The 13,702-nt window shown below is 45.8% G+C and overlaps 1 protein-coding gene and 1 long non-coding RNA gene across 4 annotated transcripts in view; one reads left to right on the forward strand and one right to left on the reverse strand.

Annotated features, from left to right (window-relative positions):
* LOC147020123 (uncharacterized) overlaps positions 1 to 8,539 on the reverse strand; it is a 29,527-nt gene extending 20,988 nt beyond the window's left edge. The window contains exon 1 of the long non-coding RNA XR_015061647.1: positions 8,233 to 8,539. This is a non-coding gene — a long non-coding RNA (uncharacterized LOC147020123). The remainder of the gene's footprint in view (positions 1 to 8,232) is intronic.
* LOC147020122 (gamma-2-syntrophin-like) overlaps positions 1 to 13,702 on the forward strand; it is a 458,024-nt gene that overhangs the window by 150,459 nt on the left and 293,863 nt on the right. The window lies entirely within an intron of this gene.

A 13,702-nucleotide genomic window follows, 5' to 3' on the forward strand; every position in this document is an offset into this window, starting at 1 on the left:
AACGCTACCTTGAGGAACTCCAGCCTGCACAGGAAGAGGGGATGAAAGAACTCCATTTAGGGCCACACGTTGACTGCGACATGAGAGGAAGTCTGCGAGCCATGAGTGGAGATGGCCTTGAATACCATGGGAAGAGAGTTTGGTGAGTAGGGCAGGGTGCCAGACTGTGTCAAAAGCACGTGATATGTCCAGGGATACGGCTCGGATTTCCTGTCTGGCATTGAGGACCTCCATCCATTGATGGGAGAGCAGTAGCAGCATATCCAGGGTAGAGTGACCTGGTCTGAAACCAAATTGATGATTGGAAATCAAGCCATTGGAGAAGAGGAAGGATTTCATGTCTGAAGCAATGATGGATTCCATAACCTTGCTGATGATTGGGAGAAGGCTGATTGGTCTGTAGTTACAGGGATCTGTTTTTGCACCTTTTTATGCAGGGCAGTGATGTTTGCAGATTTCCAAGCAGATGGCAGATGACCTTGGGAAAATGAGAGGGTGAATAGAACAGAGAGAGGGTGAGCAAGAGCAGAAGAGCAGGCTTTGAGGACACGTGGGCTGATGCCGTCTGGACCGGTTGCAGAATCTGACTCGAGGTTTGAAAGCAAGCTCTCCACCTTGTCAGGAGAAAAGGATACAGAGTCCAGGGACAGTTGGGTGCGACTGGGTAAAGTGGGTAGAGATAGTGATGGGTTTGGGACACAAGATTTAGCTGCAAACACCGAGTTTAGACATTCAGCTTTATCACGTGTGGAATCAGCAGTGCGGCCATTTGAGGTAAGGGAGGGGATGGAGGGGAACATACACCAGAAACAGATTTGATTAAACGCCACCAGGATTTTGAGGAGGGAGAGAGGTCTGAGAGTTCAGACTTGAGATGAGAAAGATGTTGTTTTCTGGCTCTCCTGAGGGTAGATACACACTTGTTCCGAGCTTTGTGGAAAGAACTGAGATTGCCCTCAGTTGGGTTTGCTTTCCATGAGGCAAAGGCAAGTTGTTTCAGGACAACTGCCTCGCCACAAGCTTCAGTAAACCAAGGGCGGGAGGAAGGGTAAGACAACTGAACACGAGAGGGGATAAATCTGTGCATGAGGGAGAGCAAGTTTCTTTGAAAGAATTCCCAGGATGAGTTGATGTTTGAGAAAGTAGTGATAGGAGACCAGTCTGTAAGTTTGATGGCTGCTCGGAGACCCTGCCAGTCGGCTTGAGTGAAATGCCAGACTCGACGGCGGTGAGGTGGTTCTCTGATGACAGCCAGAGAGATGTCCACTTTAACAAGGACGTGGTCAGAAGAACCAATTGGAGCGAAGGAAGAGCAGCAGATATTGTCAGGGAAATTTGTCAAAATCAGATCCAGAAGAGATGGAGTACCATTGGTTGAGATCCGGGTCGGGAAGTTGACCGATTGAGTCAGTCCCAATGAGTCACAGAAAGCTTTTGCTGACGTCCCATGGCAGGTGAGAGAGGTACCCACACCTAGCCAACTGGCGTGATGACAATTGAAGTCGCCACATAAGAGGAAGAGAGAGTTTGGATGAGAAGATAGAAGATGGTCCATGTTTTCGGAGAGTGAGGTGTAGATGGAGTCATCACTGTTCGGTGGACGGTACAGTACACATATAAACATGAGGTGGGAGTGGAGGGGAAGCCGAAGCCAGAGGTATTCCTGGGGGTGTGGGGGAGTGAGAGCAGTGCAGGGAGAGTGAGGAATAGAGTCTTTGATGAAGAGAGCAACACCTCCACCAGGACGAGGCTCAGGTCTGTCATACCGTAAGAGGGAGTAACCAGGGAGAGATACTTGGGAGTCAGACACGTCTTGGGAGAGGAAAGTTTCTGTTAGGCAGTACAGGGTAAGTCACAAAATGCTTTAAACAAAATGTAAACCTCATGAGCCTTGAGCCAGCTCCTGGATTCATAAACTATAACTTGAATCTACATTCCTTGTATGATATGACGAATCTTCATTATTTCTGTTACATATACCAATTAATGGCACTTAATGATGTTAATGAGAGCAGAATTGTTAACAAGGGCTAAAAAAAATAAGGGATGTCATTTTTATAGTTGTGCTTCCACTATGGGCAAATATGTTTGCTTTTGGTTAATTTGATAACAACAGCTTGTAAAACAGTTAATCCCATTCGAAGGGAGATGGTAATTGTGGAATTTTTAACTGGAGATCACATGACTTTTCTCTTCATGAGCAGGTTGTTAATGAGGGTGAAGTAACTTTGGCTTGGTAATTATTTCCTGGTATCCAAAGTTAAGGCTTGTGGAAGAGCGAGAACACGGAATGGATCAGGACGCAACAATACCAAAGGAACAGCAGAAAGGGAAGGGAAACGCCAACAGCAGGGCCGAGGGACAAAATAGACGGAGATGGACAAACAAGGGATGTGGGTAAGAATGAGGAGTACGAGAGAATGTATGGGGTGGCAAGATGGACACTGAAGCAAATTCTCAAGAAGGAAAATGCTGGAAATTTTTTGGGGGTGAGGGGTGAGGGGTGATTTAACGAGGGTAACACAAAATCATGGTTTTAGATGGGGGATTATTTGAGATGGTGGTGAACAGCTGTCTTGAAAACCTGGAGGGAAGAATGAAATTGAAGAGAACATGGAAGTTGATTCCACAGATGTAAAAACCAAAAGGAACAAATGTTTGGAGGTGATCAGTGATCCTGGATTTAGGTAGTTTTCCAGAAGGGGATTGATGGTGGACTGGGTATGTCCTGGTTGCTGGTGGACCTGGAGTGGGGGAGGGGGGTACAAAGCATGGAGAGGGCAGAGGGTGCAAAACTAGAAAGAAGGTGGTAGAAGACAGGTGGACCACCGTCCTATCTGCAATGGCAAAGTGATCAATCCACATACTCGTGTGTATATATATATATATATATATATATATATATATATATATATATATATATATATATATATATATATATATATATTATCAAGGCTCATATAAGAGCTAACACACAAAATATAACAAGGAGAGCTAACACACACAAAATATAACAGACCAGGAGACAAGAGGGGCAGGAGAGGAAAGCACAAAACAGTGGGGAAAAAGAGACATAAGGAGATCTGTGGAAGGGAGAGGGATGGGGCAGGGACCGGGGGTACACAGAGTAAGCAAGATGGACACCACAGGGACTTTCAGATCCTTACACTGCTGGGACTTTCAGGAAGGAAAGCAGGAAATTTTAAGGGGGTCAGTTTGGGTGGATTAACGGAGGTAGAAAAGATCACGATTTTGGATGGGGAAAGACAAGAGGTGGTGGTGAACAGCTATTTTGAAGACCTGGAGGGAAGAATGGGATTGAAGACAGTGTGGGAGTTTGTTCTAAAGGTGGGGGAAAAGAGGAATGAAGGAGAGCGGTGATTCTTGATTTTCGTAATTTTACCAGAAGGAGGTTGTTCGCGGACCTTGAGAGCCCTGTGGAAATAAAGAGGGTGGACAGATAGCAGACAAAGCAGGGGGGGTGGAGAGGATACTGTAGAAGACAGACAGACCACCGACATCCTGCGGTGAGAGAGTGAGAGACCCAAAGACTCAGCCTCATCGTGAGAGATACCAATGATCCTAAATGCCTTGGTTTCCACAGCGTGAAGCAGAGAAAGGTGATAGATGGGAGCACCAGCCCAGACTGGAGAGCAGAACACCATCAGCCTGTGGATGAAAGCTTTCTCCATGGTCAGGAGCTCAATTGTGCCAATGAAGGACTTTGCACGATGGAGGATGCCCAGTCGACAACTGGCTTTAGAGGCCAGCCTGGAAATGTGGTTTTCCCAGGAAAGATCATGGCAGATAGTGAGACCCAAAAGCTTGAATGAAGGGACTTCTTCAAGAGGATTGTTGAGAAAGAAGATGTGGGGGGAGGGGGGTTCGAGATGGTCCTTTCAGAGAGGCATAGTGAGAGTATGCGATTTGTCAGGATTGAAAGACATGTACCAATTGTTGGACCACTTTGTGATTTTATTCAGATCTGCAGAGAGCGATGAAGCTGCTGCCAGCTGGACTGAGGGATGGCAGATGGTACGATAGAGGGTGGTGTCATCAGCAAAGAGATAAAGAGGATTTTCCAGAGAGTCGGAGTGATCATTGATGAAAACCAGAAAAAGAACAGGGACCAGAACACTGCCTTGAGGAACTCCAGCCTGGACAGGAAGAGGGGATGAGAGAACTCGATTAAGGGCCACACCTTGACTATGACAGGAAAGAAAGTCTGCGAGCCATTAGTGGAGATTGCCTTGGATACCATAAGAAGAGTTTGGTGAGCAGGGAAGGGTGCCAGAGCATATCAAACTCGGCTCTGATTTAATGTCTGGCATTGAGGATCTCTATCCATTGTTGGGAAAGCAGGAGCAGCGAGTCCATGGTAGAGTGACCTGGTCTGAATAAAAATTGATGATCGGAAATCAGGCCATTGGAGAAGAGGAAGGATTTAATGTCTGGCATTGAGGACCTCCATCCATTGTTGAGAGAGCAGAAGCAGCATATCCAGGGTAGAGTGAACTGGTCTGAATAAAAATTGATGATTGGAAATCAGTCCATTGGAGAAGAGGAAGGATTTATTGTCTGAAGTGATGATAGATTCCATAACCTTGCTGATGATTGGGAGAAGGCTGATTGGTCTGTAGTTGCAGGAATCGGTTTTTGCACCTTTTTTTATGCAGATCGGTAATGTTTGCTGATTTCCAAGTAGATGGTAGATGATCTTGAGCAAACAGGACAGTGAATAGAACAGAGAGGGGGTGAGCAAAGGCAGCAGAGCAGATTTTTAGGACACGTGGTCTGATGCCGTCTGCACCGGTTGCAGAATAAGAGTCGAGGTTTGTGAGCAAAATCTCCACCTTGTCGCGACAAAAGGACACAGAGGCCAGGAACAGCTGGGTGTGACTGGGTAAGGTGGGTTCAGAAAGTGATGGGTTTGGGACACAATATTTAGAAGCAAACTCGGAGTTGAGGCATTCAGCCTTTTCAAGTGCAGTGTCAGCTGTGCGGCCATGTGAGATAAGTGAGGGGATGGAGGGGGACATACACCAGAAACAGACTTAACTGGATGCTAACAGGATTTGAAGGAGGGAGACAGGTTTGAGAATTCAGACTTGAGATTAGAAAGATGTTGTTTCCTGGCTCACCTGAGGGTAGACACACACTTGTTCCGAGCTTTGTGGAAGGAACTGAGATTGCCTTCAGTTCGATGAGGCGAAGGCAAGTTGTTTCAGGAAAACTGCCTCACCACATGCTGTAGTGTACCATGGGTGGGAGGAAAGGTAGGACAACTGAAGATGAGATTGAATAAACCTGTGCATGAGGGACAGCAAATTTCTTTGAAAGAATTCCCAGGATGAGTTGATGTCAGAGAAAGTATAGAGATGGGAGACGAGTCCAGAAGTTTGATGAATGCCTGAAGTTCTTGCCAGTCGGCCTGAGTGAAATGCCAGACTCGGCAGCACTGAGCTGGTCCTCTAATATCAGCCAGACAGATGTCTACTTTGACAAGCATGTGGTCAGATGAACCGATTGGAGTGGAGGAAGAGCAGCAGATATTTTCAGGGAAATTTGTCAAAATCAGACCCAGAAGAGATGGAGTACCGTTCGTTGAAATCCAGTTCGGGAAGTTGACAAATGTTGTCAGTCCCCATGAGTCACAGAAGTCTTTTGCTGAAGTGCCATGGCAGGTGAGGAAGGTACCGACACCGAGCCAACTGGCATGGTGACAACTGAAGTCACCACATATGAGGAAGAGAGAGTTGGGATAAGAGGATAGAAGTGGGTCCATATTTTCAGCGAGTGAGATGGAAATGAAGTCATCATTGTTTGGTGAATGATACAACGCACAGATAAACATGAGGTGGGAGTGGAGGGAAGCCGTAGCCAGAGGTATTCCTGGGGGTGTGGGGGAGTGATGGCAGTGCATGGACAATGAGGAATAGAGTTTTTGATGAAGAGAGCAAGTCCACTGCTCGGACGACGCTCAGGTCTGTCATACTTGAGAAGGAAGTAACCAGGGAGAGATACGAGGATGTCAGAGACGTCTTAAAGGAGGAAAGTTTCTGTTGAACAGATTATGTCTGGTTTTTCTGTGGCAACCTGTCTGGAAAGATCTGTCACGCTTGAGCAAAGGCCCTGGATGTTTGACATCCATACTGTTAAGGAAGAGGGAGGGAGGATGCCTTGAGTGCAGGGAATGGGAGGGGAGGGGAAGGGTAGGATGAGGGAGGAGCGAGGGAGAGTTGTTGACAGAGTTGGGGATTGCAGAAGAGCTCGGGAAGACGGCCAGATGAGGAGGAGGAAAGGTTCGGTGGTGAAGGAATGAGGAACAGTGGGGAGGAATAAGAGAGTGTGCAGAGGGAAGTTAAAGATTGGAGGAGGTGGAGGGATGAGATGGAAGAGAGAGGGCAGGGGAAGGAAGCAGCTTTGTGGATGTGAAAAGGGGGGGGGCAACTATGAGAATGGGGAGTGAGTGGGGAGATTGGAGGGAGAAGGGTGTGAGGAGAGAGTTGAGGGAGAAGGTTGAGAGGGAGTTTTTGAGAAAGGTGAGAGGGAAGTTTAGAGGGGGAAGAGTATGAAAGTTACTTTGAGAGGGAGGATGAGAGGGAAGTTTTGAGATGGAGGGTAGATGATGAGAGCAGGCATGGCCAATGAGCAGGATGGTGACGGGAGAGGTTTTGAGAGAGGAAGGATGAGACTTGGTAGTGGTGTGGTGAAGAAGGGCAGTGGGAGGTACAAGATTTGAGGGGTTGGGAAGAGGAAGAGGTGTGAGAGGAAAGAAACAGGATGTTTGAAATGTTGAGTGGTGCACTGATTGAGAGAGTGAGGTACCTGCTCGGTTAGAATGGAGCCCACAGATGTTGGAACACCACACACTTTGGGACATCAGAGGAGGAGCTGACACTAAAGCAAATGATGTGATACAATACAGAGAACGACACTTTGCACACTGAGGAAAGGATAGGTAAAGGAAAGGTTCCTCAGTGTGCAGAGCAATACCGTATCAGCTGGTTTAAAATCCCAAGTGGAGGACACAGTTTAGCTCACATTCATCAGGTCAACCAACTCTATTCTTTGTGGACAGAAATAATTTGTCCAAACTTTATATCTATCCTGACTATGATGGCTTGACTGTGTGACAACTTTTCCACAGTCAGCATTGAGTCATCATAAAACTACCACCACCCCCACCTCCCCCCAACTAGCCCTCAGCTAATTAGCACTATGTTTTTGCATTACTTTGGTGATTCATCTCCGCCAAATCATTATTCATGATGGTTCGTTTTTTTAATGTGGGTTGGAAAAAGTAGAAGGAAGATGTTAGATCGGCAGAAAATGCAGTAAGAAGAGTCGGTACAGGGAGTCATATGGTTACGTGGGGTATAAGTTAGGAGGGGAAAGGTTTTTTTTTTATTTTTTAAGACGTGAAACAGAGGATATAGTTTGGAGGGATATAAGGAGGGTGGAGGGAAAAGTGGAGAAAATAAAAGCTGATGGTAATGAGGATAAAATACAAATAATCATTATCATGCACGAAGACGGGAAGAAGCGTTGGCCTCAGGGAAACCTGATATGACAAACTGATGAATACACACCAAATCAGCACAAGTTTTGAAACAAAACCGAACTAGGACCACACAGTAAACATGGAGGCAACAAAATAAACAGTGAAAACACGACAAACAAGGACCGGAAACTTATATACTCAACTTCATCACGTGACATTCAAATGATCTTGAACATGTGTGTGGTTACTAGTTTGAACACGAGCAATGACACTTTCATCATTTTGAATTTGAGGTGAGGTTACAGTTCATACCTGCATGTTTTTATTACAGCACATGTCATAGATTTAATTATGTACGAGGCTCGTGGAATCGGTTTCACATATGTACCATGAGAAGGACAGACATATTATGAGACATCGGTGTACTTTTATATGAATGCAATGACATTAGGAAACAATAGGATAAATCAACAGAGAAAATAGCACTTAAAGTTGGGATCCCAATCATTACAAGTGAAATATCCAGATTCGAACACCAAATGGGAATACTCACCATTAGAAGTAAGGAGTAGGGTATAAAAGATCTCAGGGTTGTAACATACAGAAAACAGTTCCTTGATCCCAACAAAGCCCTTCCTCCCTGGCTCCCTGCCCTGTCTCATCCCTGATGTTTAATCTCCCCTTCCCCCTCCTCAGAAACAAACAGAACCAATAGCCAATGCACTCACCTCTGAGCTGTCTCGCCTGGGTTTTAATCTCGACCCAGTTATAAACTGCCATCCTGGTATTGAGCATACAGGGCGATGCAGCATTGTGTGTTCCATCCATGGGAAGGAAAGTAAAACTGGGCGTCCAGTTCACGAACATTTGTAAGTGGACGTTGAAGTCCTCACTGTGTCTTCCGTCAAGAGTCGGTGAGTTATGACCGGCACTCTGAACAAATTACAAATTCCTGTACACTCACTCGAGTATCATGCGTCAGAGTGGCGATTCCATCCAGGTTTGTAAGTCTTGCCAAGAGACTGCTTTGGCAGAACCGAGGCTTTGTATAGAGTATGGTCTATTTGTTATTGTTGTTGTTGTTGCTGATGCTGCAGTGAAAATGTCAAAATCATGTCGTTATTGCTGTGGGGTTTGAATTTGATCTGTTATTGATTGGCCACTCTTCCAATTGTACTTGTTTCTTTTTATGCTCCTGCCTTGGCTTTGCTTTACAATTACGAGCATATATGTTCTGCACAACAAAACACCATGGTGATTAATCATTGTCACTCAGTTTTTGTTATATTTTGAGGGAAGTGTCCTTTACTTGTTTCCACATTGTTTTACCTCCTTGAAACCGCGATTGTGACATCCTGATGCCAAACAGATCCTTTGTAGTTGACACAGGTTGCAGACTTTGCATTCCCATGTGCAGTTCTGGGATGGGTTTGGAAAACTAGTCGATTCACCTGTGGCTCACGGAACATCTTACCTTGTTGGTCTCACCTCCACACCATTGTAACACTTTATTCCCATCTAAATTGCACTTTCCTTTGGATATCCACCATGTTTGGATGTTTCTTCCTCATGTACTTGTCCTATGTCACCCCCATTTTCAGTATTTAATCCTTTCACCTTTCATTACTCTACTCAGCTGTTCCAAAATCCTCAACATCTGTTTGGAACAAAAAACATGTACAACTTGAAATTTCGCACTAATTCCTTATCCTCCTGCACTAAAAGCTTGGGCAAATTGCCAGGATTCCTCAAATTGAGTTTGTAACCTCGATTCCTGAATTTCTGAATAGCTATCTGTGAACACGTTTTTAACGATCATATGCATTCTCAGAGGCACCTTGCACTTTGGAGGCACTGATCCATAAACGATTGGCTGTAGAAGCTTCTTGGCTTAGACGAAGACAGCCCATACATTCCAACACATCCATTTGCTTTCGATTCAATCTGTACACATTAGTCCATCATTGATTACAAAACGTTAGTTGTTTTTTTTTTTGTGGAAAACATTGCCGAAAACACCTCTGGCAAGTGGGAAGGTGTCTGCAAAATTGTGGGCACTTTGTGTTACCTTTGATCTGCTGCTTGGAATTATCTTGGACAAATTCAATTTGTAAAATGAAAGATGCATTAAGTAATCCTTTGTCATGAAAAAAATGTCCTGTGTTCTGCGTCACAATGGTGACCTGTCAGCAGTGAGTTCTAACTGAGAAATGTGGAGGAATGAAAACATCGATTTGTTTCCCTTTGTTTAATCTTTGCATTGATTTTAAAGATAGGAGTAAGCCTTTCTGGGAGAGCAGCAGTGGCAAAAAAGCAAGGTGTCTGACCAAAGACAGATATTCATAACATCATTCTTTCTCGACAGTCTACACCCTTGTTGTAGTGCAAGTATCATTATCTTAAAAAAAAATTAAATGTTGTTCAATACTGTTACGGCTGTGGAAATTGACAGAACACCATAAAGGTCCCTAGATCAGTTAGGCCGATAAGTCCGTGTGCAGATAGATTTCCCCACCGTTGTTTAAAGGGAACTATTCATGTTAACCAGGCTGTGATCTTTGAGTTGGCCGTTATTCTTTACTATCGTTATTTTGGACCAACCACATTGACCACCAACATCTTTCTCAACAACCGCTTTACAACAAGCACCACCACCACCAACATCGCTCTCAACAACTGCTTCAGACCAAACGCCTTCCACCACCACAACCACACCTGCCTCTCAGCAAACCATGCCATCCTCACCACTTTGCAAGCAACCATCAACATCTCCACACCACAAACATTGCCTCACCTTCATCTCCGAAACGACGCCATCTTTGCGCCAGCCGCGGTGAGTCCGCATCGAGCGGCGTCGCTGCAGGCCGACGCGGGACGTTTGCTCGTCGGATCAAGCTTGGTGATCTCGCGCACCTCCGCTTTCCGCGCAGAGGTCAGAGGCGATCGGATCGAGAGGCTTGGTGATCTCGCGCATGTCCGCTTTCCGCGCAGAGGTCAAAGGTCGAGGATCGGAGGCCAAACCGCGTCTCACCAGCCCTATAAAAGGACGAGCAGAGCGCCAAGCTCACGTTCGAGTTGGGTTGCGTCAAGTTGATCGGTCGGCCTGAGTCAGTCTGGAGAGGTCGGGGAGTCGGGAGGAAGCCAGAAGCCAAGGAACTGCGTGGAAGTCTGGGCTCATGGCAGAGTCGGGAACTTGGAGCTTGCAGTCAGTGGAGAGTCCGGGCGTCGTGAAGAGACGCGAGCTGGAGGCGCAGCCTTGCCTGCTTTGTCGCGCGGAACCGCGCGTTCGTGTGGAGAGAGCCGAAGAGAGCTCGCGAGTCAGTGACAAGCGGTCCGAGGTGATCGGGTTTCGGCGCAGTTCGAGCATCACTGAGGGACGGACGGGTTCTTACAGAGCATCAACTCTAAGAGAGCAAAGACCCGTTCGTTCCTCTCAAACGAGTTGCCGACTGAGACCAAATTACCCGGCCGCTTGGCAAGGCCCGAGCTCGACCGCAGCTACGCTAGCTGCCGTGGGGAAGGAGCATCGCGGGTCGCCCAAGCGCGTTCGTGTGGAGAGAGCTGGAGAGAGCCAGAGAGGGCTCGCCTGCCACACAGAAGGCCCGAGCTCGACCGCAGCTACGCTAGCTGCCGTGGGGAAGGAGCGTCGCGGGTTGCCCAAGCGTGTTCGTGTGGAGAGAGCCGGAGTGAGCTCGCCTGCCACACGGAAGGCCTGAGCTCGACCGCGGCTACGCTAGCTGCTGTGGGGATGGGACGTCGCGGGTCGCCCAAGCCAGACACCACGAGGGTGCAGGCAACCTGCAACGGTCTCGTGGGACTCGTTCGGTCTGCCAAGTCCCACACCATAAAGACCCAAGAGGTCCAGTCTCACCCCATTGCCTTTGATGGGGTCTTTTTCCTGCTTTTCTTTCGAATGAATGTTGTGGCGCCGAGTCCCGTAAGTAAAACTGTGTAAGTGACTGTACATTAATAATTACTTATAGACGGTTGTAGCGCTTTGTCTTGCCCACGTGCCGTGCCACATTCATTGCTTGTTCTGTATACGTGCATGTTGGTGTTTTTGAATGACTGCATGATTGTTCCTGCATACGTAGAGTAAATAAATGTGCTGATTTAAATGTAAACCTGTTTGTTGCGTCCATGCCCCCATCGAAATGCCATCTTGTATTGCAGAGTATTAGTTGGTTTTTAAATAGCCGGTAAAGTGATCGGATCCAACGGGACTGCGCGATGTTACCCCGCTCGGTTATCCCAAAAGGAATTTGGCTGCTTAAGCGGCTCGTTTCCAAGCGGTCCCGTTGAGGTACAACCTTGTCCGTACCCTACCTGCGCGAATAATTAGGTAAATCGAAGATTTGGCGATCGGACCCTGTAGCGCGGGTAGGGTACGGATAAGGTTGTGGTGGGATTGAAAACTCATCCGTGACTGGTTCTGACGCCATTGCAGAAAGTCACGACTGGATTGTCCGTTCGGTGGGCGAACCGACTGCTATTGGTGAAACGCGGTCGTTCGCACGCCGGGCGGGCACGAATACTACAACAATACTTTATCATCATGTTGTCTTACGACTTGAAATCTCGTGGAAGAAACTGCTTCAGGAGAGTGGTGCTTGATTGAAATCTTTTAAACTATGTAATCTATTCCGGTTGAACACCATCTGCTCTTTCAACCACCAGACCCTCCACATTTTCTCAAGGATACATGCATGTTCCTCCAGTAACGCCTTTCTTGTTCAACTCCCAAAATCCAGAATACCTAACCACACCTCTACTCCTTTGTTCCTCTTTTCTACTCCTTGTGAAACCACATTCATGAGATGATGCATTCCCACACTTCCCTCCAAGAAGTCAAAGTGGTGGTGCACCACCATCTCATGTCATCCCCCAACTTTACCCATGAACTTTTTTTTACTCCATTAACCCTCCCCAACCTGAGATCTTTCATTTGCAGGTTGCCATGTTCCTCCCCTCTCCTCTCGACTATTTTTCTTCATTTTTCATTCCTTTGCATGTTATATCCACATGCTTTCCAACTGTTTTACATCACCTTCCTCCGCCACCTTCCTCCGCTCCATCATATGACATTCCTGCTGTTCCATGAGCCTATACTTTGGATAAAAAACACCGGGTTGGCCTGTTCGTGTTCAAATCTGATCTTGTGGCGATTAGGAATCGGGAACCCAGATTAAAATCCCATCTATGTTGTATGTGTTGTCTATTGTCTGCTAATGTCCCTGTGATTTGTGTAAAAGTACTGTGATGTCTGCTCATGTCTTTGCCCTGCATGTGATGTATGGGTAAAACTGGAATAAAAACCCATCAGAAATGACAGGTTGGAATTATTTTATTCAAAATATTCAAGGAGACTGGAAGATATGATGTTTTGTAGCAAGAAGCGTAATTTCAAAACACTCCATGTACAAATGTGACCCTGTTGTCTTTATTCTTTATCTTCTGGGACATTTCATTTTGACGGTACAGCCTCATGATCATTGCAAAGTCTGAAGCCTCGGGCTAGCATCCGGCTGTGCTTAAAAAGCCTTTATTTATTTGACATCTGACAGATGTAAATGAACACTCGTTTTACTCTGAAAGTATTACCAATATGTGCAGCAAATTTCACCTCTCTGCACCTTGTATTTATTGTTATTAAAAAAAAAAAAACTGCATCTATGCACCGCCATTGAGGCCCAGTTTGCATGTCACCATCTACAATTCCAATAGGAAGAGACGTAATTACTCTTTTATGAAAAATGTTTTTCAACACCGGAGTGAACACAGTCATGCTAAAAGATTGGCCTTTAAAACCCTACTTCAATTGTCTTTCTGAAGGGGGACAGAAAAATACACACCATGTTTTAATTCGGTAGATGAGACTTAGGTCAATTGAAAAAAAAAAAAAAAATTGAAACAGGTGATATATCAACAGGAAAGCTACTGTGAAGTTGTGAATCTGCAAATGTATGCATTGAATTCCTTGTTTCTGAGAAATCGTTGCAAAGACCGATGAATGTGGGAATTCAATTTCATTTGACGGGTAAGGGTTATTAATAATCGGTTTATTAGTGAGTGAACTAGTGTTTTTACTATTTTTCAGCACCATTTATAATGGCTCTGATGCAGCATCTGAATTATTATGATCAAACTTTAATGGAAAGTCCATTTTGCAATTGCAGCTAGACAAGAAAGCCAAGAAAC

This window comes from Eptatretus burgeri, chromosome 9 (genome assembly GCF_056783735.1).
Source record: "Eptatretus burgeri isolate ZD-2024b chromosome 9, Ebu_testis_v1, whole genome shotgun sequence".
NCBI classification, from domain to species: Eukaryota; Metazoa; Chordata; class Myxini; order Myxiniformes; family Myxinidae; genus Eptatretus; species Eptatretus burgeri.